Source organism: Rhipicephalus sanguineus, chromosome 6, assembly GCF_013339695.2.
Source record: "Rhipicephalus sanguineus isolate Rsan-2018 chromosome 6, BIME_Rsan_1.4, whole genome shotgun sequence".
Classification (NCBI taxonomy): domain Eukaryota; kingdom Metazoa; phylum Arthropoda; class Arachnida; order Ixodida; family Ixodidae; genus Rhipicephalus; species Rhipicephalus sanguineus.
The window spans coordinates 108,595,833-108,620,179 of NC_051181.1; the positions used below are offsets into that span (position 1 = coordinate 108,595,833).

The window sequence follows — 24,347 nt, forward strand, 5'->3', positions numbered from 1 at the left end:
GGCATCGTGCCTTTGTTTGTGTTCATTGCTGAAATTTGGTGGTATCTGTTCTTGACGCATTCCAAATGGCTGTTGTGCCCTTGGCGGCTGGACGGTTGGTAGTGGCTGGTCTGGGTGTGTGTTGTCGACTTGGATTTCAGTCGATGACAGCAGCCATGATTAGGCTTCAAGCCATCCATACTAAAGATGACATCTCTCGAGCAAGCTGTAGCACTACGAAGCTTGCAGGATAAATGCGGTGTTAACAGAGACTCTTGCTGTGCAGATTCCTGCTGGCGTTACTAGTGACCTCCAGCTGTCGAGATTTCGGGGCCTTCCGAGGCGGTCTTGACTTTCTTCAACTTCGTGGCGAACGGTCCACTGATGACAGAATAGTCGGCTCCGGTGGCGACGAGAGCTGTGACGGTGTGCCGTCGATAAGACGTCGAGGTCGCTCGTTCGTCGTCTTGCGTTGCGGTTAGGTCGTGGGGTGGATCACGGCTTCGTGGGGTTTGTCCCGCTCTTTCGACGTTGCGTCGTCAGGTTTTCTTCAGCCACGAAGTTTCGTCTTGAGGGCTCCGTTTGGTTTGCGTCGTGTTCTCGGGATATCGTCGCGGCGTTGTCGTCGGCGGCGGAGGATCTTCGGTAGTTCGTCGTACAGCAACCGCACCTCCATCGGTTGCTGCCCTTAGTTTTCGGATACGGCTATGTACCGGCCCCGGCTTGGGCCAGTGTATGGGCGGCGTTGGGGAGAGACGTGGCGGCCTGGCGACGGCGATCGGGAAGGTCCACGGGGTGTCCATTGCGCTCCTGCGAGCTGGTCGGCGATGTCGTGTGATCGTTCACCCGCTGTGGATGCGGCGCGTCGATGGCGAACCCACGCAGTCCCATCTGCCGGCACTGGCCAGCGGCGGTAAGTGTGGCCAGCTACTCCGCAATGGTAGCAGAGTGGGCGGTGGTCGGGGGCGCGCCAAACGTCGGTCTTCTTCGGCGCGTATCGCTCGCCGGCTGGAGGGCGGTATGAAGTCGGTGGCGGTGGTGGTGGTGCCTGGCGGCGGACTGCTGGGGCGGCGCAGCTCTGAAGGTGGGCGAGGAGGGGGGGCGTTTCGTCGGGCTGCAGCAGCATAGCTCACTACTTGCGCTCGGCTACGCTGACTCGGGGGTGCCCCGACTGCTGGATTTGCTCTCGGACGATGCCAGCGTTTGAGGCAACTTCAGGCTGTGGTGAGGGTAACAGCTGCGCAGTTCTTCCCACACGACGCTTGGATCTTTTCGCGCAGGTCGTCGGATCCGACGGCATTGTACAGCTGTCTTGATCGATCGGTGATTATACTGGCGGTTGCACATTTCCAGCGTCTTCTCAATTGTCGTCGCCTTTGAGACGAATTTTTGGACTGTCGAGGGTGGGTTCCGCATCAGCCCAGCGAAGAGCTCTTGCTTTACCCCTCGCATGAGGAAGCGGACTTTCTCGTCCTCGGGCATGGCTGGGTCAGCGTGGCGGTACAGTCGGGTAATTTCCTCTGCAAAGATGGCCACACTTTCATTTGGAAGTTGAACCCGTGTCTCTAGCAAGACTGTGGCCCTTTCCTTTCGGACGACGCTTGCGAACGTCTCCAGGAAGGCGCTGCGAAAGACGTCCCAAGATCGAAGAATGGACTCCTGATAGTCGAGCCAGGTCGTTGCTACGTCTCCAAGATAAAACTAAACGTGGCGCAACTTGTCCTCGGAGGCCCAGTTGTTGAATGTTGAGACCCTTTCGAATGTCTCGAGCCAGGTTTCGGGGTCATCGCTTGGCGATCCATGGAAGGTCGGTGGCTCTCTGGGTGGTTGCATCACGACAGCTGCAGGGGACACTACGGATGTTATCGGCCTGTTGTCTTCACGCGCTGTTGGCTCTTGTTGTCGGTAGGAGTCCAAATTGAGCGGGTAGTCCTTCAGTCTACGGTTGTCGACTGTCCCTGATGGTGTCGGTGTCTTCTCACGAACGGGGCTGGGCCCACGGCTTGACAGGGGCGTCCGGAACATGAACGTACCCAGCACCGCACCAGATGTCGAGTGGTCATGACGTCGACGAGAGACAGCAGTCGGCGTGTTCAAGATGAAACTTTATTTGGCCGAACTTGCGGCCGGGAAATGAAAACTCGAACTGCAGCAATACACGCTGTACACTGACAGCGGCGAACAAGGCATCGGCCGTCGATGAAAATGATGATCGCTTGGACGAGCCGTCTCTTTATACATCATACATCGAACTTTCCAGCCTTATTACTGGTGGTCGTGCAAGGTCTGGAATAATCTGTAGACGATTGTGTTGCGCGCTATGTTAACAAAATGATCTACTACAATCGCAAGCTTCTCGAACACTGCGGCGCGGTCAGCGTCGAGCGTTGCTAACCGTCCTTGCGGGTCAAACCCAATCAACATCAAAACAAAAAAAAGAAGTGGCCATGGCAGTATCGTCACCGTGTGTGCATCTCCTCATCCGAAATCTTTGTCAATGCGTAAACAGCTTGCTATGATGCCTGTGGTGGCTGTTATTTACCTGAGTATATTAACGCAATTTATTCGAATTCGCTTCTATATTCTACGTGTTCCCACTACTGAATTGATCTGTCCACAAGTGGGACGCTGGCACGCCTGACCTACACCACGCACAACGCGATCACGTGAGCTGGGTCATAAGTGCAATTGAGTACTCCAAACCCTCACCATGAGGAGTAAAATATAAGGGGCGCAAATGGCTATCGCATTAACCATAGCACAAACACAAGCGGACGTTATCATCAGTGTTCGTAGACGGCGATACGGAGCTTCGCAAACCACCGATCTCCCCATAAGCACTACAAATGCTAAAACTCAGTAATAATCAAGCAAAAAGTGTCCATCTGATACGGGCACCGCTCACACACTGTCAGACGGTAGTAATGAGGCGGCGCACCGCATGGATCGAGAGCTTACAGACCGAGCATCGGTTAGTTCCGCCTCAGGGGATACTGACGAGTGGAGCGGGAAGATAGAATGACTAATTCACGAAGGTACAGAACACCATAGTTTGCAGAGGCGTACATTCCCACCGCCTCACCCGCAATTAAGCAAGAAACAGTCTGTCGAATTGCGGCAGTTAGAAACCCGATCCTACTCTAGTCCGGCTGTCATGCACATAATACACCCAGATTTATACAGGACAGACAAGTGCAGAAATGGCGGCTCTAGAGCCACCTTAGAGCATATACTATGGGGATGTCCAGGTATAATAAACAATGGTCGTGATGTAGCCTTAAAGAGCCACGCCCCCCGCGCGCTGGGAGTATGCGTTGGTCAACACGGATCTAGAGCACAACTCTGGGCGTTCCAGCGAGTCGAGGAAGCCACGGGCAAGGGCCCGCAAACGGGCCCTCCCCAAGGGGCGCCCTCCCCCCCCCCCCCCCCCTAGCCTTTATGATACATGGTGCTTCACCGAAAAAGAAATAATGAAAATAGGCGTTTTTCACAATAGTCAAGGCTTTCATCAAGTGCCCCCCCCCCCCCCCCCCGAAAAAAATCCTGGCTACGGGTCTGGCCAGCAACCCTTGGCCGAGCCTAGGCGGGATTACAGGCCCATCCCACCGATTCGCAGGGCACTCAATAAAGTTATTTGAACTGATGACCACAACAAGGAAAGCGTTTTTTTTTTACCCACGTAAGTGATTGTTTCGCGCAGTGCATCAGAAATTTCACTATAAACCATCTAGCTTGTATATACTAACTTTGCTAAATACGCTTCTGAGTTTCGGGGATGTCCTCCCGTACGAGGTCACAACCGATAATGGCGGCGCGTGGGAGCAGCTCTTTAATCCCCGCGGCAATTCTTGTCTGAGTTGCAGAAGACGGTTTCTAGTTGCAGTTTTACCGTGAACAATCATTCCACCGCTTATACCCTTGAGGCCGATGCCGCAGCCGAGGGTTCAATGGATGCTGATGTTGGGTACAGTGTTGTCGTTCTTGTGGTAGCTTATAAAGCTCAGCAAGAAAACAAGTACTTCCCTTAATATCTTGAGCGACAAATTATTTGAATATTTAGATTATAAATTGGATCTTGCACGACAGTGGGCTGCTGTAATGAGTAAGCTATATATTGTAAAGGAAATACTGTAATAATTGTTGGGGTTTCACGTCCCAAAAGCACGATATGAGTACGAGGGATGCCATAGTGGAGGGCTGCGGTAAATTTCGGCTGTCTGCGGTTCATTATGTACCTCTAAATCTAAGTACACGGGCCTCTAGCATTTTGCCTCAGTCGAAATGCGGCCTTCATGGCGGCATTCGAACCCAAGACGTTCGTGCAATGGTCGAGCGCTATAACTACCGTCCTCCTCGGCGGGTTAGTTTTGGAAAATCTCTGCGCGTTGAACAACCGGGTGCCCACACAAATATCCAAAACAAGCGTTTAAATTATACAGCAATTCGTGTTCATTTCAGAGACCGCTGTACCCTTTTTGACAGCTGTTATAATGCTCCCGTTCCTCAAAGATTTGCGAAGAACGGAAAGCTTTATCTATTGCCATGAAACGCTCGTCATATCGTTGAAAGAGCTAGCCGTGTGATAAGCAAGCATCTCTTCACCTCAATGAGAGAGTTAAAATGCATAATGCGTTCAAGATGGCTTTCCATGTAGATGAACATTGAGCCGAGGGCGTTGCGAACATTTCTGGACGCCTTCATCGCGATCCAAATACTTTGTATGCACGAAAAACTTGCTTTTCTGCGCAGTAGGCACAGCGAAAAGAAAGAACAAGCGTTCCACACAAGAAGATTTAACTCACCGTCGCACGATATATGTCTCAACCAATTCATCAATGCACGATTCATTAAATCATAATCATTTAGAAAACAAATAAATACAGTTACAGCCACTTTGCAGACCAAACATTGTGATCGTTAAAAATAGCCATGGAATGTAGCACAAGTGGTTATATGATTTGTCAAGGCCGAAATAAAGCCCTCTCATGTCACAAACGATTATATAGTGCCTTTCTAGTAGTTATCATTGTCTGACAATTAGACACGCGAATTATATCTGTCGTGACATCGCAATCGGCTATCTTTAGTTATTTTTCTGGTAAGGACAAGCGAAAGTACTTTAAGATAATTCTATCGAGCAGCCACCATTCGTTAATCAAGGAAGTTTTCGTTTCGAACGTGCGCGTCTGCAACTACATACTAAGTAACAACAAAGATATCTGGCACGACAGCAAGTGGCCCAACACGTACGGGTTCCGGGCAAGCTAAGCGAACTAATTCCTATATATTATGCTATAGGCGTAAATTCTGGAAGGCGCCAGGAGTTGCGCAATGATGTTTTTATTCCTTCTGGCCGTCCTCGACATTACCAGCCACCGTAATAAAAAGGCGCTGGCACAGCGCAGACCACGGTAAAGCTCACTGCGCCTTCCTGGAGCACTACTCACTTGCAAGCACAAAGAAAGCCACGATGAGAAACTGGTGCTCATATGGTCGTCGTTCTTCTGCGAAGGTAAGTGCCAGAGCGGCGAAGTCTGCTACGGCTGTCTTTTAGGAAGTGATCATCGATTTTCAGTTAGTTTTCGCACATCTGAAAAAAATATAAATAAAGAACAGTTCATTGCTTTCACAAATTAGCTCTTTGTAATATTACTGAAGACTTCATTCACAACAGATTAATAACATATGGTTTCCAAAGCAAAGGAGAGAAGAAATAAATGCTGTTACGCAGCTGACATATGAGGATTTATTATGAGGCAGTGACGGTATGGACATTCGAGGTGGCACCGGTCGAACCCGAATGCTGATCGCGCGTATTGCACCAGGCACGAAAGCGTTTGTTCCTTTGTTTTCGCTAGAATTCTGTTATTATGTGCTGCGGAGAGATTGCTACGGAAGCATTGCAGTATATATGTGGACAACAAATAAATATTACCCAGCAATGAAACAGATAAAGTAATATTATAGATCCTTATATTGGTGCTATAAAAGATTCTTACACGAACAGCTGAACATAACATGTCTAAGGAAGACGCATCCAAACAAAGAGTTACGATAAGGAACCACAAAGAACTATTGCGTTAATTTCAGTGGTCGCGTAGGCCCCTGAGTCATGGGCAGAGGCGACCAGTGAAATCATGGACATAGGAAACCAGTGAAAACAATGAAGCCAAAATCAAGGACCATGACTTTGAACAGGTGGCTCCACAATGCTTCCACAATGCGCGATATCCGTCCATATGCTTCATTTTTTTTTTTTTTTGGAAAGGGAGACGTAGGGAGTCTTGGATAGGAATGAGCTGACTTACAAAAGTGAAACACCGCACTCGATCTGATCACTAATGATATCCCGATATTGTTCTCACATCACTTTAATGGATGAAATCCCGCGCAGTTCCCAAGGAATTACGAGTCGGTCTATCTAAACGCGCAACGAAAGCACGGGAAATTTTAGGGCAGGCCCTTTTGGCACGCCAGCGAACGCCATTTATAATTCAAAGATTGAATCAGAAGCAAGAATTGCGATAATGCACGTAAGCATTTTAGTTACGAATACATCGATTCAAGCACATTCGGCTGATTAACACGATTGCTTCTCAGAAGGGATAACAAAACGGAGACTAACAATAATCGCGCTTCAGTACCACTCATGTATAAGTGAAAGCCCAAGGAGTTCAGATGTCCCAGATATTAACCAATGTAGTCCGAGTCAGGAGGTCATGGCGTAGAAGCAACGCTTGTTGTCACATGTCGGTTTCATCAGACTCTGCTTTCAACGTTAGGCTGGTCGCATCGCTGTTACGAATGACACACTGACTGGGTTCCTCACGCCTGCGCTAGCTTATATGACCTTCGCCTGCGCTCGCTTATATAACACCAATATACATCATGCAAGTTCTAATACACGAATGTACAATAAAAATCAATGTTGTTGTGAATACACGGTCACTTTCGTGGTTACTGATTCCTGTGAGGGAGGGATGAACCATGAATTTTTATCGTCATGCTTTACTTACTTTTGTGAAAACATGGATCAGACAGGAGAGGTGGGGAAATGCTGGAACAAGAAGTTTTAATAATACTCATGAATCTAATTTAAGATGGCGAAAAATAATTCTGCATGGTTGCAAATACCATTTGCTACCACTACACCTTGTGTGAAGCTGGAGCCACTGTTTCTCGCCAATGGTCGTTTTCTGGACCTATAGGAGTCAGTCTCGGTCACCGAACTGGTAGTTGAACCTTCAGTCTCTGATCAATTAAAATGCGCTTCCATGTTATTCTCTCGGGCGCATCTATAGGCAGGTAGATTGGAAGGATGCCCCTAGTACACATCCAAGAAATACACTTTTATTGGCGAGCAAATCTATGCGAAAGCATTCACTCGCGTGACTGCTTCGGGATGCTTTCTGTGCCAAAAAGCATTTTTGTTGTTCGAAATCTAGCCGCTACTAAGTTCAAGATTTTTTTTTTTAGCTTGCCAAAGCTGAAGTGGTCACTTCAGTTATTCATCTTGGGCAAGTGACAAACCAAACTGTGTGTTTGACTTGTCACTGTTACTAAGTCCAAATGTTAGAATCCTGAAGCGAAAAATAAGCGGTAATACAGAAGCCCCTGTGAAATAGCTGACAAGATGGCCAACAGTCCGTTGTGTAAATGAACTTGGACCAAGACAAGCTGTTAAAAAATATCCCGGGCCAGCGTAGGGGTAGGCGTGGGTTGGTATGCTTTCTATTAATTCATCCAGAGCGAAGGGCAGCACGATCCCCGCTGTACCGCCGTAGTTTCCGCCTATGCGTATCAGTGCATTACAACGACTGCAGTGCCCTACCACTGTTTAATGAACGTTCACTAGTGTTTAAGATGGTGGATAAGGATACACGGGAGAGAGTCCAGGCTAATCTGATTCCAAAAAAAAAAAAGATGCCAACTGCGTGAGTGTGCCAACCGATTTCTCCTACCACTTATGATATCACCTATCTTAATGATGCTGACTTGCATGGTTATTATCGTTTTGCCTGTCTTCGTCTTTTTTAAATTAACTACACGTTTCTGAAATGAAAATCAGGCTCTAGTAGCCCACGTCCAGTCGTCATTCCAGTGCCTGTCATTTGAGAGCTCCGACCTCAGTGGTTGCGTTGAAGGGCTGTTTATGAACGTGTGTTAGGAAGTTGTGTTTGGAGATAAGGTTCATACTGTTGGCTTCCTTTGGCTGTATACTGCTTGTATATATTCATGGCAAAGATTGTTTTCGCAGTTGCACTAACGGAAGCGGCACGTCCTGCTCCCGCAAGAGGCGGCGGCGGCGGGAAGAAGCCGGTGCTTTGCAATGTAAGTATATTTTCCTGATATTATCACTCAAGTTCACACGATAAAGAAAGACAAAGTTAATAACGATTACATACGGATACCAGTTACTTGGAAATTGTAATGAATCTTTTAACGCGACAGCGCTAAAGAGGTCGTTTCGCAGAAATCCCGGTGTCGGTGTCGGCGCCGGCGTCCTTGGTTGTGAGCTAAATATCAGCGTTGTCCGTGAGCGAAAATTCGAAACCGATGCAAATGAATAATTAATAAAACAAGCTTATGACAGCTTCGCACTAGTGGTGTCAAGCCTGAAGGAAGAGCGGATGTAGGCGACCTTGCTTTCTCTGTTTCTTTTTTCTGTTCCTGTTCAGTGCGCCGCTCTTTTATACCGACGCTGACGTCATGGCTTTAGCTCCGCCTACGCATCTGTGCAGAGTGTGATTTTGAGAAGTAGCGGGCGGCTAGACGAAGTGCATGTGTGGCCACGCAGACCTGTGCCCTTGTGAAGGTAATGCCATGGGTTAGAAGGTATGCAGTGGCGGGAATTTTTCGCGCGCTTTTACGTGGTGCCATGTAGCAAAGACAGAGTTCTGGAAAGCTACTGAAGAGCCATCAATTTGCCCTGTACTATGTAGTGCGACGCTTACCTAAGCAAGGGTAAGCAGTTTCAAGAAATGTATTCGTCATTGATCGATTATCGATTACCTACCGATTGGCTTATACCAGCGGTCGGCTACCTTTTCAGGCGAAGGGCCAAGTTGGGATAACGCGCCGGGATAACTGTGTAGTTACGATGCTCGCTTTCGGATCGTGGCTACTAGGGTTCGAATGTTGCCTGGTGAAGAATTTTTTTTTTGCATAGAACATCTCTATTTCTCTTTCTTTCTATCTCTTTCTTTCTCTCTCGCTCTTTACTCCTTCTTTCAACCATCGAAGTTATTCCATCCCACGCCGGGCAAATCGGCGCACGTGTTCTGGAGCGAAGCAGAAGAGGAAGAAGAGTACGAACATAGCGCGTGTCGGTTCATGATGTGATAATTGTCTTTTGCAGGATTATAACCAACGGCTGCCAAAAACAGCCCCGCTGTTAAAACGGTCGGTTCGAGCGGGAATCGAACCCAGGACCTCCGCGTGGAGGTGTTCTACTACAAAGCCACGTCAGTGCTTGAAATTGTTAAAAAAAAAAACCTATAGGAATGTCATGTAGAGAGAGGAGCCTCCGTAACGCATGTAATATTGCGTGGCAGAAGCGTGGAATCGAACCAGGCGTCAAAACATGTGCGTTGCTTGGTTGGTTTAAAGGCCCACGAAATACAAAGCCCAGAGGCATAATTTATCATCAGAAACAGCAACAGCACCAAGAAAGAGTGCAGCTGCGCGGCTACGCGTGTTGCCTTACGGAAGTGCACTGGGTATTTCCCCAATTAGCAAAGGGTGGAATTATGCCGTAGTGGGCACTTCACAACTCTATTCGCAGTAGTCCTTCTAATAGTCTGAAACAGCCTATGTTACGCGCACAGACGCGTCTTCTCTGGACCCAAATAAAGTTTACATCATCATTATAGTGATTACTTTCCTTGCGGCACGTTGTTAATCGAGAACCAAGGCGAGGGTAGCGATTGAGAAGGCTATGCAAAGGGGCCCCATTAGGCTATCGCTTTCTACTCTTCAAAGCGAAACTCAAGCGTCCTCCAAGTTCTTTTTTTCTTTCTTTTTCGCCTGTTACTTGCATCAGATGGCGAAACGTCATGTTTTGGAATGAAACAATGTATTCTTTGGAAATGCGCAAGTTGTCAGCAGCCAGATACGACATTGTGAAGGTGCGAGAAATGTGACAGACTATTCAATAACCTAACATGGATTACAAGGGCAGTATTTATTGATACATAAACCTGGAAGCAGGATATTGGCCCCGTGCTGAGTTGTATTCGCGTAAATGAACTTTCACGTACTCAATACATTCCGAACGTTACCATGATAGCAGAAGTGGCTTCCGTGTTATTTCTAGAATTAGATTGAATAGATGTTGAAGATATGAGGTCTCCCTCACATCATACGCCTCGCCTGTCCGACAAATACGCTTGCAGCATCACCAGTGAAGACTATTCTAATCTCGCTATTGTTGGCCATCTGTTGACTTCCTGTAGAGCGTTGCCTTTGATTTTCCTCTTTCAAAACATACAGGTGCGCCTAGGAGTTAATTTCACTGTAAAAATGGTGCATAGTAAATTTAATACTAGGGTGAAATTGGCTGAAAGTCGAAGGGTTATCTATATGGCGTATGAATTTTTCATTGGATCTATTAAGTCAAGGGCTCTATCTGACATCAAGAAAAGAGTGAATCCTTGATCATGCATTCGGCTTTGTGTTACCCGTCGTGTTGTTAAATCTGCCAAAATGGCTCGAAGGTGACTTCGGAAGTAATTATATCAATTAAAAAAATAAAGAAGCAAATAAATAACATATTGTTCTTCATTTCTTACAGGGTAAAAGATGTAAACCGAACGAGTATTGCCAAGAAGGTCTATTTGCACCCACGCAATGTGAGTACTTCGCACGTGCAGTCACTTTGTTTCCTTTGTTGAAAGCAGTAGTGCTATGTTTTATGATAATAATCATCATCATCGCCAGCCTATCTTCTTTCCACAGCAGGACGAAAGGCTTTGACAGTGATATACCCATGCTGTCCTGCGCGAGATGATTCAGTTTTTTATATATTCAAGTTTGTTAATTTCGTCACCACACTTGACCCTTAATGTATTCGGCCAAGCATGTTCCTGTGTTAGTGGAAGTTGTGTTTACACACTACCCACTCGCTTTCCAAATCAAGAGCAGGAGGTATAATCACTACCGTGGGAGACCTATACGTTGCGCCGTAAGAAAACTGGGATCAGAGATATCGGTTGTCAGTCGCTTAAATGTATGCCGAAACTTGCAAAGCATGACATCAATGTATGAGGAACACGACTATCATTACTTCGTGTCATGTACGCCGCCTGCTTCGCATAACATCCAATTCCCACACATTGTGAGATTTGTTATTGTTATTGTGATAGCACTTAAATGGACATTCAATGTGCAATTTCGCCTTCGCTGTCGCCGTAATGTTCCATATAAAGTCCCTATTGATATCATCAGTCGACAAGACGTATGTTCTATATGCGATCGAAAGGGTTCGAGGTTTACATGTGTTAACGAGGTAGAAACATATATATATATATATATATATATATATATATATATATATATATATATATATATATATATATATATATATATATATATATATTATATATATATATATAAGGGTTATGGAAAGTATCACGCAGGCCCTGGTACTGTAGGAAGGTATTTGAGACACGACGTACGGAGCACAGTTTATTTCGACGTTTCGGCCGTGGGACCGGCCTTCGTCTAGGAAGGCCGGTCCCACGGCCGAAACGTCGAAATAAACTGTGCTCCGTACGTCGTGTCTCAAATACTTTCCTATATATATATATATATATATATATATATATATATATATATATATATATATATATATATATATATATATATATATATTAATATACGGAGAGAGAGCATACAGTTTCTCAACACGAAAACAATTCATTTGCTAACGAAGTCGTCTTTCGTCTTTTTTAGGTCTTCCGAAAGATTACCGACGATGACAACTTCCTACCCATGAAAGAAAATCGTTTCCGAAAGAAACCTGCCGCACGGAAAGAAACACATGAGGAACATGAGCGGCATCAACCTTTTGACTGACTGAATAAAGTTACTTGTACTCCCAAAATTGGCTCAGGCTGCCAGTTCTTTCTTTAATAAGCGTGTAGCGAAGCCTTTATTGAGTAATGGGTTGATAACAAAAATTGACGTGCTGCCCTGAGTGACTTGCACGGTCGCGAAGGGCACCAGCAAGCCTTTCCTCGTGCAAACACGGTCGGATGGCGAGAGGAGGGCGACGGTGTCGGAGAGACTGGCGCAGTAGACGGACACGGCCGTTGACGAGTATGCAGGCAGTTTGGTGTCGTCTTTGATGAGTACCTTGCTCACAGACGATGGACTGTCAGCCGGCGTCAGATCAGAGAATGGTGAGAGCTCTATTTCGGCGGGTGCGCAATGAATCACGGCGTCGTGGTGGGAGAGAAAATCCCATCCTAGGATGACGTCGTGAGAGCATGCTGGAATTATAATCAATTCGACGGCGTACAGAGCATCCTTAATCATGACGCGGGCTGTGCACACCGCTGTAGGGTGAATACTTTGGGCGCTTGCTGTACGGAGGGAGAGCCCGGGAAGTGGCGTCGTCACTTTTCGCAGTAGTCGGCTAAGTTTGGCGTCAATAACGGATACGGCGGCTCCAGTGTCAATAAGGGCAGATGCGCGCACACCGTCCACAAACACGTCTAACACGTTTGATGGGCTTCGCTGAGGGCTTTCGCAGTTCGATAGCGTCGCAGCCCTTGCCTCGTGGACTGCGACGACTAGTTTTCCTGGTCACGTGTGACCGGCCGTGGCCGCATCGGTGACAGTGATCGGCGTCGTGGTTACGGCGAACGGTGGGTAGATGGAGCTGGGCGAGACGACGGTGACATAGGCGGCGGTGAATCGTAATACGGGCGGCTTGACTGGCTGGGGATGGCTGAGGCTACACGAGGCGGCTGCACGCGATTGCAATAGCGGGCGACATGACCGGCGCAACCACACGCGAAGCAGATCGGGCGGTTGTCAGAAGTACGCCATCGGTTCGCCGGGGTAGGTCCCATCCATGGAGCAGGACGCGGTGGACGAGGCGTCTGCTGATACGACTGCATGATGGGCTGCATCGGTGGCCTAGGTATGGCGTCGGCAAACGCAGCCGGCCCACTCGCTTCGAAGGCTTGAGGTCTGGCGACGGCTTCGGCGTAAGTAAGTGGGGCAGCCACAGGAATCGCTTGGGGTGGCCTGGCTACAACCTGCGCGTAACTGAGCGGCGCAGGTGCCGGAGGGGGCTGGTGGTATTCCGGAATGACCTCCGCGATTTCCTGCTGAATAGCGCGGCGTAAGGGAGCCAGCAGCGTGGTCGACGGCTGTTCAACATGCTGCGGGCGAGGGAAGGCCAGTAGGGAGAACTGGCGGGCAATTTCCTCGCGCACGAATGACTTGATCTCGGCGAGCAAGGCGGACTGATCAGAAATGGCCGACAAGCCTGCGAGATCGGCGTCGCGTGATGGAGGTCGACGGGTCAGCAGTCGCTGCCGGCGCAGCTCCTCGTAGCTTTGGCAGAGCGTAATCACCTCGGCCACAGTACGAGGGTTCTTGGCGAGCAGCATAGTGAAGGCATCGTCGTCGATGCCCTTTCAGAACGTGGCGGATCTTGTCAGACTCAGGCATGGCCACGTCAGCCTTCTTGCACAAGTCCAGGACGTCTTCAATGTAGCTCGTAAAGGACTCACCGGTCTGCTGAGCTCGTTCACGTAAACGTTGTTCGGCTTGCAGTTTACGAACAGCAGGGCGGCCAACGTTTACGTGAACGAGCTCAGCAGACCGGTGAGTCCTTTACGGAGTCCTCTACCCTCTACGGTGAGTCCTCACAGTCCTTTAAATATAGAAAGAGAAAGAAATACATAGACAGGAAAAGAAAGCAGTAGAAATAGAGACAACAACAAAAGAGCAAAATAGAAAGAAACAAAGAAGGCCGTTCAGCTCCGCGCTTCCTTCGGGCTTGGCACGACTAGCGCGAAGCTTCCTCAATTTTTTTTTTTATGCTAGATGCTGAGAATAGGTTACTTTCGTGTTTTTGTTTAGGTGCCTACCAAAGGCGCTCCGACAGATGAAACAAAAATCAGGACTTAAAGATACTTGCAGCAAGAAGACACGCTGGAGGAACATAAGAGGCATGAACCTGTTGACCGACTAAATAAAGTTACTTGCACTCCACGACGACTGGACAGTGACTTCCATTTCTTATTTTAATAAGCGTGGTTGGGAATTTAAGGAATAAAACGGATAATGTGTCCACAAAGTTCTCACGAAGGAAAGAAGGGGAAATTTAAGGGCTCGTTTTCTTTGTTAGACACAGTAGTAATGAGAACTAACAGACAATAATGACAAGGAAAGTATAGGGAATATTATCTGTGGTAATTATGATATAAGTGGGAATAAAGTGAAGTGGACGGAAAGGTAACTTGCCACCGGCAAGTTGTTAGAACTACTACTGTTCCCTATGTCATGTAATAATAGCGAGGAATCGCAAGAGGAGCGCGGTGTGGACGTGCTTCACAGAAGATTAGAAAACGAAGACTGCGAAGTGTGATAAATGTGATAAGCGTTACTCGAAAGCAGCGACGCAAACTGATACCACCTGCTACACGCCCACTTTATTAACGTGCCAAAGAGTCATCATCCAAAAAAAAGGCGGTCATAACGAAAATGACAATGTTGAAGACCCCGTTTCTAATAGCATGAATCCACGTCTTCAGGTAAGCTATCAGTACCTCGCTATTTACCCAACAGCCATCCACCTTTGTGTAACTTATCTTGAAAATCAAGTCGCGTTTAAATTACGCAAGACATTCTCATGTTTCAAAAGGATGGATTGTTGGTAATTCACATTCGTTCTAAAAGCTGGGTCCACTTCCTTGGTCCCTGTGTTTTCAGCGTTATGGCCTCTTTGAATGAAAGCGGCAAGGCGGCGCGTCAACACTCAACAGTCAAGTTTGTTCTTTTCTCTAAATTTCAGACGTGCGAGCGCATCGTCTTGTTGCTTATTATGTTCGCGTTTGTTTTTGGCGCAGTGCTGTTTCATCGTGTTGCCGCACGAACTCAGCTCTCCTTGCCTTTGATAAGCCAGTGGTTTTCGGCGTCTGCAGTGTCGCAATGTTTTTGATATTTTATTTAAACCTCAAGTTTTACATGTTCTTTTTTTGTGTGTAATTGCACTATACAGTGGTCCATGATGTGCCTCATTGTAATATGCGTTGTTCATTTCTTGACTGGTTGTTATTCCCGTTATGTTTTACACTTTTAGAAAATAAAAGATTATTGCTTATCAATGAAAGAAAGAGACGAAATGTATTAGAAGGCAGAGAGGGTAGCCTGAGCAAGTACGCCCCGGCCTGCTACTCTGCGCTGTGGAAAAAGAGTAGAGGAGTATGATATGATGTTGACAGGAATAAGTGATCTATACATATTTAATAAGGCATGGTTACCAGCGTAAGGAGGACAAGGAGGCTAATAATCATACTTTATTATGCTATATACTAACTAGCCCAACTGTCCGCCTTATAGCATATATATATTGTGGGAATTCAGGCGTCCGCACCAGTTGCTCTACGCCATCTTCCCTTGGAGAATTCTCGTGTCTCTCCTCCCGACAGGACGGATGGCAGCTGGTCATAAATCGCCGTCACTTTGCTGACACCCCGCCCCTAAAATGTTAAACACGTTGTCCCATTGGCCTAATTTTGGCGGGATTCGGGCTTTGCTCGCATTCGCCCGAGAAGCGGGGGCGCGATACGAGGTTCCGGAGACCACTTGGGAACATCGGAGGGTGCGTATGCGTTTTGGCCTCTCCGGCCGGCGGCGATCCTTCGTTCTTTGTTCTTCGTCGCCGGCCGGTGGTTACGTCGTCGCGTCGGGGCCCCGGCCTCGGCGAGCGCGCGCTCCCTTCCGCATTCTCGAAGTCCCGAGGCAGCGACTCGCGATCGTGCACCGTATGTTTCTCTCAACTGTTCCAGCGTCTGTTCTGTTTCTTCTGCTCTAGGGTGCGAGATCGCGGGAGCGCTGGCCGAAAGGTAGGTCGGCTCTCCAAACTTGATTCTTTGTTTGTTTTATAGGTGTGCCATGCGCGACCACTAATCGATCGATATAGCTTGTAACTTGTATTAGCTAATTGGTGTCGTGTGTAACTATGTCGTCCACGATTGGTTCTGGTGTAAAACAGTTGATCTCTTTGTACTAAAATCCCAGTAATAAATCACTAATTTGGAGAGTGTCGCCTATGGTCTCCCTCGCTGCACGTGGGGGCTCGCCGTCCCTTCGTGGTGATGGGCCGAGTTCTCGCGCGCAGCATTGCGAACGATACACGGCGAGGAACGAACGAGGACGCGGCGCCCTGCATGCAGCTCTCAGTGCTTGAACCCGCGGTGGTGTTCGGCGCGTACGGTTAAAGAGTATATAGCGAGGCCGTGCGCGCCGAGGGGGCCGGTAAAGGCAACGAATAACATAAGTAAGCCCTAAATGACAACACCACAATATATACCCTTTTCATGATTGTAAAGCTAGCTTTCCTGTGATGCAGTTAGCCCAGTTAATGACAGTCATTCATTCCTGCAAACAGCGTGTTCAAGCAAAGTTTGCTTGCGCTATGACACGGAAAATGTAATGTAGACTCCGCTCCCCTTACCTAAACACGCATAACAGACAAACCCCAGCACGTGCAATTATAGGACCTCGTCTCCACATGACACGACAGGTGCTGCCATTAGTTGAACGAATATGCAGCGCAAGGAAGAGAACTCGCGGATTATAAAAGGGACTAACAGACCCTTTTCATAATCCCCAACTTTAGGCATCGGTTTACCAATTGTTTAGCATATAGTCCATTATTATTGAAAAAATTTGTACGATTTGGTAATACTGTATGGTCGCATATTTCGGGGAAAATGCAGCTTTCAGCTAATGCTTGCCCTCCCATATGTCAGCTACCCCAGAGGCCCCCGTCTTCTGCTGTGACCCGAAGGGAGGACAGTCGCGAAATACTATATGTTCTAATGTCTGATACATTAGACAGCGCTCACAGTTAAGGCTACACGCCGGTGTAGTGGTTACGGTGCTCGACTGCTGACCCGAAGGTCGCGGGATCGAATTCTGGCCGCGACGGCCGCTTTTAGGGGCAAAGCTCCTTATAGCGGCACCCGTTCGTCCCCGTCGTAGTAGTGTGTAGCCAGTCTTAAAAACGGAGGGGGCGTGCACACATGAAGGCTCCCTAAAGACAATGCGCTGCGACAGTACGTGATATGTATCGCCCTCTCCTCCCCTACGCTTCCCCCTCTTTCTCCTCTCCTACGGTCCCCCCCCCCCCATCCTGCCTCGCGACGCAGCGGCGCCGACGCAGGCAGCGTCGCGAGGCAGCGTCGCGGCAGCGTCTTGATTGAAAAAACCGACCGCTCGCGCTGCACAACCGTTCACTGACCACCCCGTATATATATAGGCACTGGATTTTAACCTCCAAGGTAGTGCGTGTGTGCGATTTCTCCTGTGCGTGATTAAACAATGAAAATTCACAGCGTACATGTAAAATTAAAGTCAGCTGCAAGTCGTCATAACCCTCATCGAACCTTTAGTATAAACGCGCCCGATCTCACGTCGGTGATGATGTACTGGACAGAATTCACGGAAGATTCACGGTTTACCGATGAACCTCCGCAGCTTCGCCCACTCATCATCATTCACTCCGTAGATATGCTGTGATTTTTCGATGGAGGTTGAAAATGCTTGAGTCCCGTGTACTTGGATTTAGATAAACGTTAAAGAACCCCAGGATGTCCGAATTTCCGCAGCCCTCCACTACGGCGTCCCGCATAATAATATCGAGGGGTTTTGGACGTTAAACCACAACAGTTATTATTCTTATTACAGTTCCTGCTTTACGCACGATTGAAGAGGTGCAGGTATGGCCTAGTTAACGCAACGGCCAGTTGAAACCTGGGGAGTACATTGGCGCAGCTGCCGTTTATTCTAGCCGCGAGGCAAAAACTCAGGTCACCCTATTTCCCGAAGATGCCTGTTCCGATGGTCTGTTTGAGGCCAGTATGTTGCTGCGGAATCTCGCATGGGTGACCTCAGGAAGAGATCACGTCAGTCCGCAATTGTAGTACTATGGAGGGCTTCCACAATATCTAACGGACAAACGAAGAAAATATGCCGTCCCTACGAGTGCGAGAGTCTTATTTACTTTCTCTTCCTCCTCATCTCTTGTTCACGCTTCTCAGGATTTCCTCACCTCCATGTTTCCGGTGCTAGTTTTCGACCAGTGTGGTCGCCGAAAGCGCTTCCAATTTCGGTGTGGTCGAGTACGCAGGCTTCGAGGAAATACGACCTGCTGCCGAAACATCCATAGATGATGGGCACAGATTCTTCAATCCGTGACATCGCCCAAAAACGCCGGGCCCCCTGTGTCCACTGGGCAAAGGTGTGAATGCTTACGCAGGCGCAAATGCTCACATGCGATCCCTAGCACGTCTGATAGAAAGACAATGCCTATCGAACAATGCCTCTCAAACAATCAGATATCCTTTTTAAAGTGCCCATCAAAAATGCGATTAATCGATTATTCCGTTAGAACATCACATCAAAAGCAATTAATTGATTTAAGGCTAAACCAACGAAGATTTAACGGTTAATCGTTCTACAGTGGCGGTCATCCTTCAGTCCACTTTATGGGGTATATATGCATTTAAACCTAGGAGTGTTAGCTAGCGCCGAGTGTTAGTGGCGGCGAGTCATCTTTCCTTAATTTATAGCGAGGGCCTCGTTCTGGCAGACTTGATGCCATCAGGTAGTATGCGAGGAATTATCGGTCAGCTGCCAGCTCGTAAAAAGATCACGTGCTACGTGACGCCAACAGGCAGAAAAAGAGTATTCCGCACTCACCGCCATGGCTCCGATCCGCGCTGATTAACACTCCTAAGTTTAAATGCACATATATACCCCATAAAGTGGACGGGAGGATGACCGCCGTCGTAGCTCAGTGGTAGAGCATCGGATGCATTATTCGAAGGCCGCAGGTTCGGGCCCTGCCAGCGGCAATTTATCTTTTAGATGCGAAGCATCTTATGGCGGAGTTCAATCCGGTGGTGGTGTGCGGCGTGACCACCCTTGCTGCGCATGCGCAGTCCCTCTCCACACACCTCCTCTCCACTCCCCCTCTCCACTGCCACTCCCCGTTTAGATAAAATGCTCGCGTTAGATCGTACTCAGGCTCAGTCACTGCGCCGGCTGCGCCGGTGTCATGAGTTCCAACATCAACGTCGGCGCCAGTTGCAGTAATACCTTAACGCCTGCCGAGATCGCGGAGCAGCGGAAGGCTCGACGCGCGGAAGCGCAACGTAAATGTCGGCAAGCGGACCCTGAGCTCCGGGCTAGGGAAGCCCAGCGCAAACGGCAACGTCGGCGGGAAACTGCTACGGATGAAACGCGGGCTCGACATGCCGAAACGCTGCTTCGCATCACCTCATGGTCCCCTTTAGCGGAAGATCGTGTCAATTTTTCGTCCACTTTGCTTTCTTTGCATGAACACCATAATACCTACAAATAACATCCCCTTTATTTTCCTTGGCATTATTGCCTGTTAGTTCGCACCAAAATAACGTAGCAATTCATGTTTCTTTCAGAGACTTTTCGTGCCATAAATGCGATTCGAGAACCGCCGACCAAAGCGCTGCTCGCATCGCAAAAACTTATGTAATCCCGTTCTGCTAGTTAATTATCATTCTCTGACAATAATACACCGGTATAATATCTGTCATGGCATCGCGATGGGCTCGCTTTAGTTGATTTCTGGCGAGCATAAGCGAATCGACTTCTCGGATAACCATCTTCAATGCCACACCATTCTTCATTCAAGGAAGTTTTCGTTTCAAACGTGCCTGTCTATAACTACAGGTATAAGACGCAGCAACAAGGAATTCTTGGCCCGAGAACAGGTTGCTCAACACATGACTGGTTCTGGTGAAGTTAAGGAAATTCATTTCTGTTAGTGGCATCAAAGACGCACATTGCGGAAGGTGCCAGGAGTTACGAAACAATGTTGTTGTTCGTTAAGGTCTGACTAGATCGACCAGCGGCCACAATAAAAGCACGCTGGCCGAGCACACACCACGGCAGAAGTGACTGCGCCTTCCTGGATCACCACTCACTTGCAAGCACCAAGAAAGCCACGATGAAGAAACTTGTGCTCATATTGGTCGTCGTTCTACTCTGCGAAGGTAAGCCCCAGAGCTGCGAAGTCCGTTACGGCCGTCTTTCAGGAAACAATCATAGCTTTTCGGTTGGCTTTCTTCAATCTGAGAAAAAAGAAGTTCATTGCGTTCGCAAATCAGCTGTTTGAAGTATCACCTAAGACTACACTCACAAGAGAATAATAACCGATGCTTTATAAAGACAAGAACAGAAAGAAGAAGCGCTGTTGCGCAGATGACATATGATTATTGACTGAGTGGGTAGGTGCCAATCATTTCAGGAGAATCATGCTCCTCACCATAATCATGATGAGGCAGAGGCGACACGCCCGATCGAGGCGTCACCGATCGAAACAGAATACTGATCGTGCGCACTGAAACAGGCACAAGAGAGTTTCTTTTTTTTCCTACTAGAATGCTGTAATTCTGTCCTGAGCAAACATTCCTGCGAAATTAATAAGCTACTGTAAGGCTACGAACCCTTTTCATAACGTACGACGAGGATGCGCGATGAAGCACGAGTGGCCTTTGTGGCCGGTGCACAAGGTGTTTGTTGCTTCCCATTCTCGTTCTGTAAAGTGGACATAAGCCACACAGCAGATGCCTGAATACCCGGTTAATAGAGAACAAGCAGAAAGGGAGGGTGTGAGGCGACAATCTTCTTCGTCCGGTCCACGTGAAGCTACGACAAGTTGCCGAGATGCAAAGGTAGGGACCACGAATGCCGTGATTGTGTGAGCAGGCAGAGCAAGAAAATTTCAAGGATACGATCAGTGCCATCTGTAGCCTAAAGCATCAAATAACAAAGGAAACACTGTGTTCCTGTGGGAGCTTTTACAGGTAGAACAAACACCAGCGCCCCTGACGCCATTTGTACGTAAAAGCGCTACCGACTATTAGGTCCGTGCATCACTGCGGGAACTGTTCCGTGCATCAGTGCGCGTGCAGCCTCGTCAAAATAAATGTAGGGTCATGACAAGGGCGTCTAATTGTTTTAACAAGACAGCATTACAGCGTACGCCCGAAAAACACCTATCGGTGTCAGAATTAGAAGCAGATGACTAATTTTTACTCATTAATCTCCGGAAATACGTCATTAAATCGGCCTCAGCGCAATCATAGCTTCATCAATACGAGTTTAGGACAACATAAAAATGGTTAGATCGAATTTTACCGATATATTGAGAGTGAGACCTCCAAATAAAAAATCTTAGCATAACATTAGTCTTTTGCCTGAAGGCACAGTCATATCATTATCGGGAGCCCCAGTGAGGCACTCCAGATTTATTTTTATTCGCTAAAGGGATTTTTTTTTTGCTCACGAAGCATAGCGCAGAGATGTAGCGCATCCCCCGAGTCCCAAACAATCTCTTTGGCACAGGCTTTTGTGTCAAAGTAGTGTTCTATTTCTTTGGGTTTGAGATGCTGGTATGTGGCTCCTTCGGTGTTTTAAGCCGAACGTGTTTGATGCCGGGGTCCACCGAGCTTCACTTATGGGTCATTCCACGCCAAACGTGGAATGACCCATCACGTGAAAACTCACAGCAGCACACGATCGTGCCACCCGCATGGGCGCTGCATACTTCCGTTGCCCCAATGAACAGTGGCGGCGCAGTAAAGCGGACTTACGGGCCCGCGCCCAGGCACGCCGAGAACGCTCAACATAAATTTTTGTTTCTCGCCCAAAACAAAAAACACTATGATGAAACTTTCACAAATAAATGTCCTTTGCTTACTCTTCCCACCGAGACCAAGCGTGCATTTTTACTTGGACTGCATCACCACTCTACATGTGCCTGAACGTGGAGCATTTCACACATTTTTCAATGTTTGCGCCCCTTCCACTTCGGTCATCGACTTCAATACTTTTTTGACACGCTTACTGCCAACTATCTAGCCATGTGATATAGTCCTATTTTGTCTGTAAAATACGTAGAATTTTAAAAAAAATAATCAAAGTGGGCGCAGAATTGCAGCATTGCCTCACCACAAAGCACATCTTGGGACAAAGTAGTGGTCGTCAATGGGTGATAATAAGATAGTGGCATTCCTTTTCAAGTAAACAGCAGATATTTAAGGCGTTCCGTAAAGTATTGTATTTTTTAGAGTATTTTTTCGCAACCTATGTTTCACCAACTACGGCAAAATTCAAATCACTGTAACAGACAAGAAAAATTTTTTTTCCGAAAAGTACTTTCCGAGAGCAAATAGTGCACTGATATTAACGTCCACAATTTTTTACAATACAATTGGAGAGGGTCGAGCGCAATGTCTGGGACGTTTGGCGTGGAAATGACCTTTAGGTCATGTTCGTGACGAAAGTGACGTCGCTAAAATGCACACGAACAGATAACAAAGAAGAATTGGCCGCGTATCTGCGTGTTTCGCTGCAAATGTCCTCTAAAAACGATAGAAGAGGCGCTGCGCGAGATATGGACGCCATCTGGCAATACGTCGGGAAACATGAGCGCTGTGTTGCGGGCTGGTAGTCCCGGCGCCGCAGCAGGCGAAGACCGGTGGTGACCAACGCGACCGGCGGGGACGTCAGCCAGCCCGAACTCGCGGTTTGGCGCGAAGCGCTGAAGCAGAAGAAACGTCCGCACTCAACGAGTACTCTCCGCACACTCTTTTATTTGCACGTCGCCTGGGTAAAACAGGAATGCCAGAGCGGCGCCCCATGGCATTCGTACAGTGCAATACAGAACCGAAACCGAAAAAACAACAATGAGCACGTGCAGAGGGCACGGAGGAAAGCAAGTTTCAGCGCAGTCGCAGTTTCAACGCAGCTTAAGAAACTAGGGTCCTTAGAATTACGTATATATGCATTTTCTATTAAAGAAACACACCACCTAATACTTACCTAATGATGTTGTGCCTCAGATATGCGTAATGTTTGCTTTTTGATCGACAATGTACGCAAGTAAGCTGCGCTTCCGTCATTCTCTCTCTGTACAACGCTATGCGAAACGCCAGGAACAACGTCAACTTCGGCGCTAGTTGCAGCGGCAGAGCCACCGCCGCGGAGCAGAGGAAAGCTCGGGAAGCCGAACGTAAACGTCAGCGTCGGCAAGCGGTAATTCAAACACCTCGACAACCACCGTGTCATAAATCACATAAGAGAAACGGAAACTCGATGCGCACCCCCCGCGATGTTTCGCATCCCACCATGGTTCACGTAGGGGGAAATATGTTTTTTATTTGCTTGTTGATGCTAACTTTGCGCGGGATTCACCACACACTATTTAAAGGAGTATGTTAACTACTTCAGCTACGACAAGGGTTTAGTCATGATCGTGGACGTTAGTCATCGGGATGCAGATGGGCCACAAGGCTTCATAGTAGTACGTCAAACGGGACTGTGGCTGCCAAGCACCAATAGACATTGTGCAAGCTCCATTACATCACTGCTCAATAAATAATCAACTACTGCTGTGAATACACGGTTCACTTTCGTGACATACCGATTCCTATGACGGGGGGATGAAACACGTTTTTTTATCGTCATGTTTTACTTACTTTGTTAAACATGCGTCAGAAAGGAGAGAGGGGCACTGCTAGCACAGAAAATTTTAATAATACTCATGAATTTAATTTCAGATTTCGGAAAATAAATCTGTATGGTGACAAATACCATTTGCTACCACTGCACTTTATCGCGAAGCTGTAGCTACAAATTTCTCCGCCAAGTCTCGTTTTCTGGATGTACATTGGAGTCGCTCTTCGGTCACTGAACTGGTAGTAGAACCCTTCACTCACTGATAAATTAAAAACGCGCTACCATGTTCTCCTCTCGGCGTATCTATAGGCAGGAAGATCAGAAGGACATTCATTTGTAGACGTCCAAGAAATTGCACTTTTATTGGCGGGCAAAAATATGCGAAAACATTCACTCGCTGATTGCTTCGGGATGCTTTCTGTGCCCAAAAGCATTTTAAAGACGATAGTCTTTCTTGGGGAACTGAAACGCAGAAATTTTGGTCTGTCTGTCTGTCTTTCAGTTTGTCGGCACGTCACTCGATTCAGCCACCCAGCCAAAGTTGAGCCACTTGCCCGAGGGCCAGCCATCATGAACGGCTGACTAGGTTCATACTTGTGTACATTGTTGATCAAAAAGCA

The 24,347-nt window shown here is 47.6% G+C and overlaps 3 long non-coding RNA genes across 4 annotated transcripts in view; 2 read left to right on the plus strand and 1 right to left on the minus strand.

The window, feature by feature from the left end:
• LOC119396148 (uncharacterized) overlaps positions 1-12,037 on the plus strand; it is a 45,417-nt gene extending 33,380 nt beyond the window's left edge. The window contains exons 3-4 of the long non-coding RNA XR_007416563.1: positions 10,772-10,829; positions 11,932-12,037. This is a non-coding gene — a long non-coding RNA (uncharacterized LOC119396148). The remainder of the gene's footprint in view (positions 1-10,771; positions 10,830-11,931) is intronic.
• The window catches only part of LOC125759016 (uncharacterized), a 35,317-nt gene extending 23,241 nt beyond the window's left edge, over positions 1-12,076 (minus strand). The window contains exon 1 of the long non-coding RNA XR_007416565.1: positions 12,018-12,076. This is a non-coding gene — a long non-coding RNA (uncharacterized LOC125759016). The remainder of the gene's footprint in view (positions 1-12,017) is intronic.
• The window catches only part of LOC119396152 (uncharacterized), a 91,590-nt gene that overhangs the window by 57,847 nt on the left and 9,396 nt on the right, over positions 1-24,347 (plus strand). The window contains exon 1 of one of the 2 annotated variants that reach the window (XR_005184396.2): positions 20,148-20,258. The exons of the other annotated variant lie outside the window; for it this stretch is intronic. This is a non-coding gene — a long non-coding RNA (uncharacterized LOC119396152). Of the gene's footprint in view, positions 1-20,147; positions 20,259-24,347 lie in introns of those variants that run through there. 2 annotated transcript variants of the gene reach the window in all.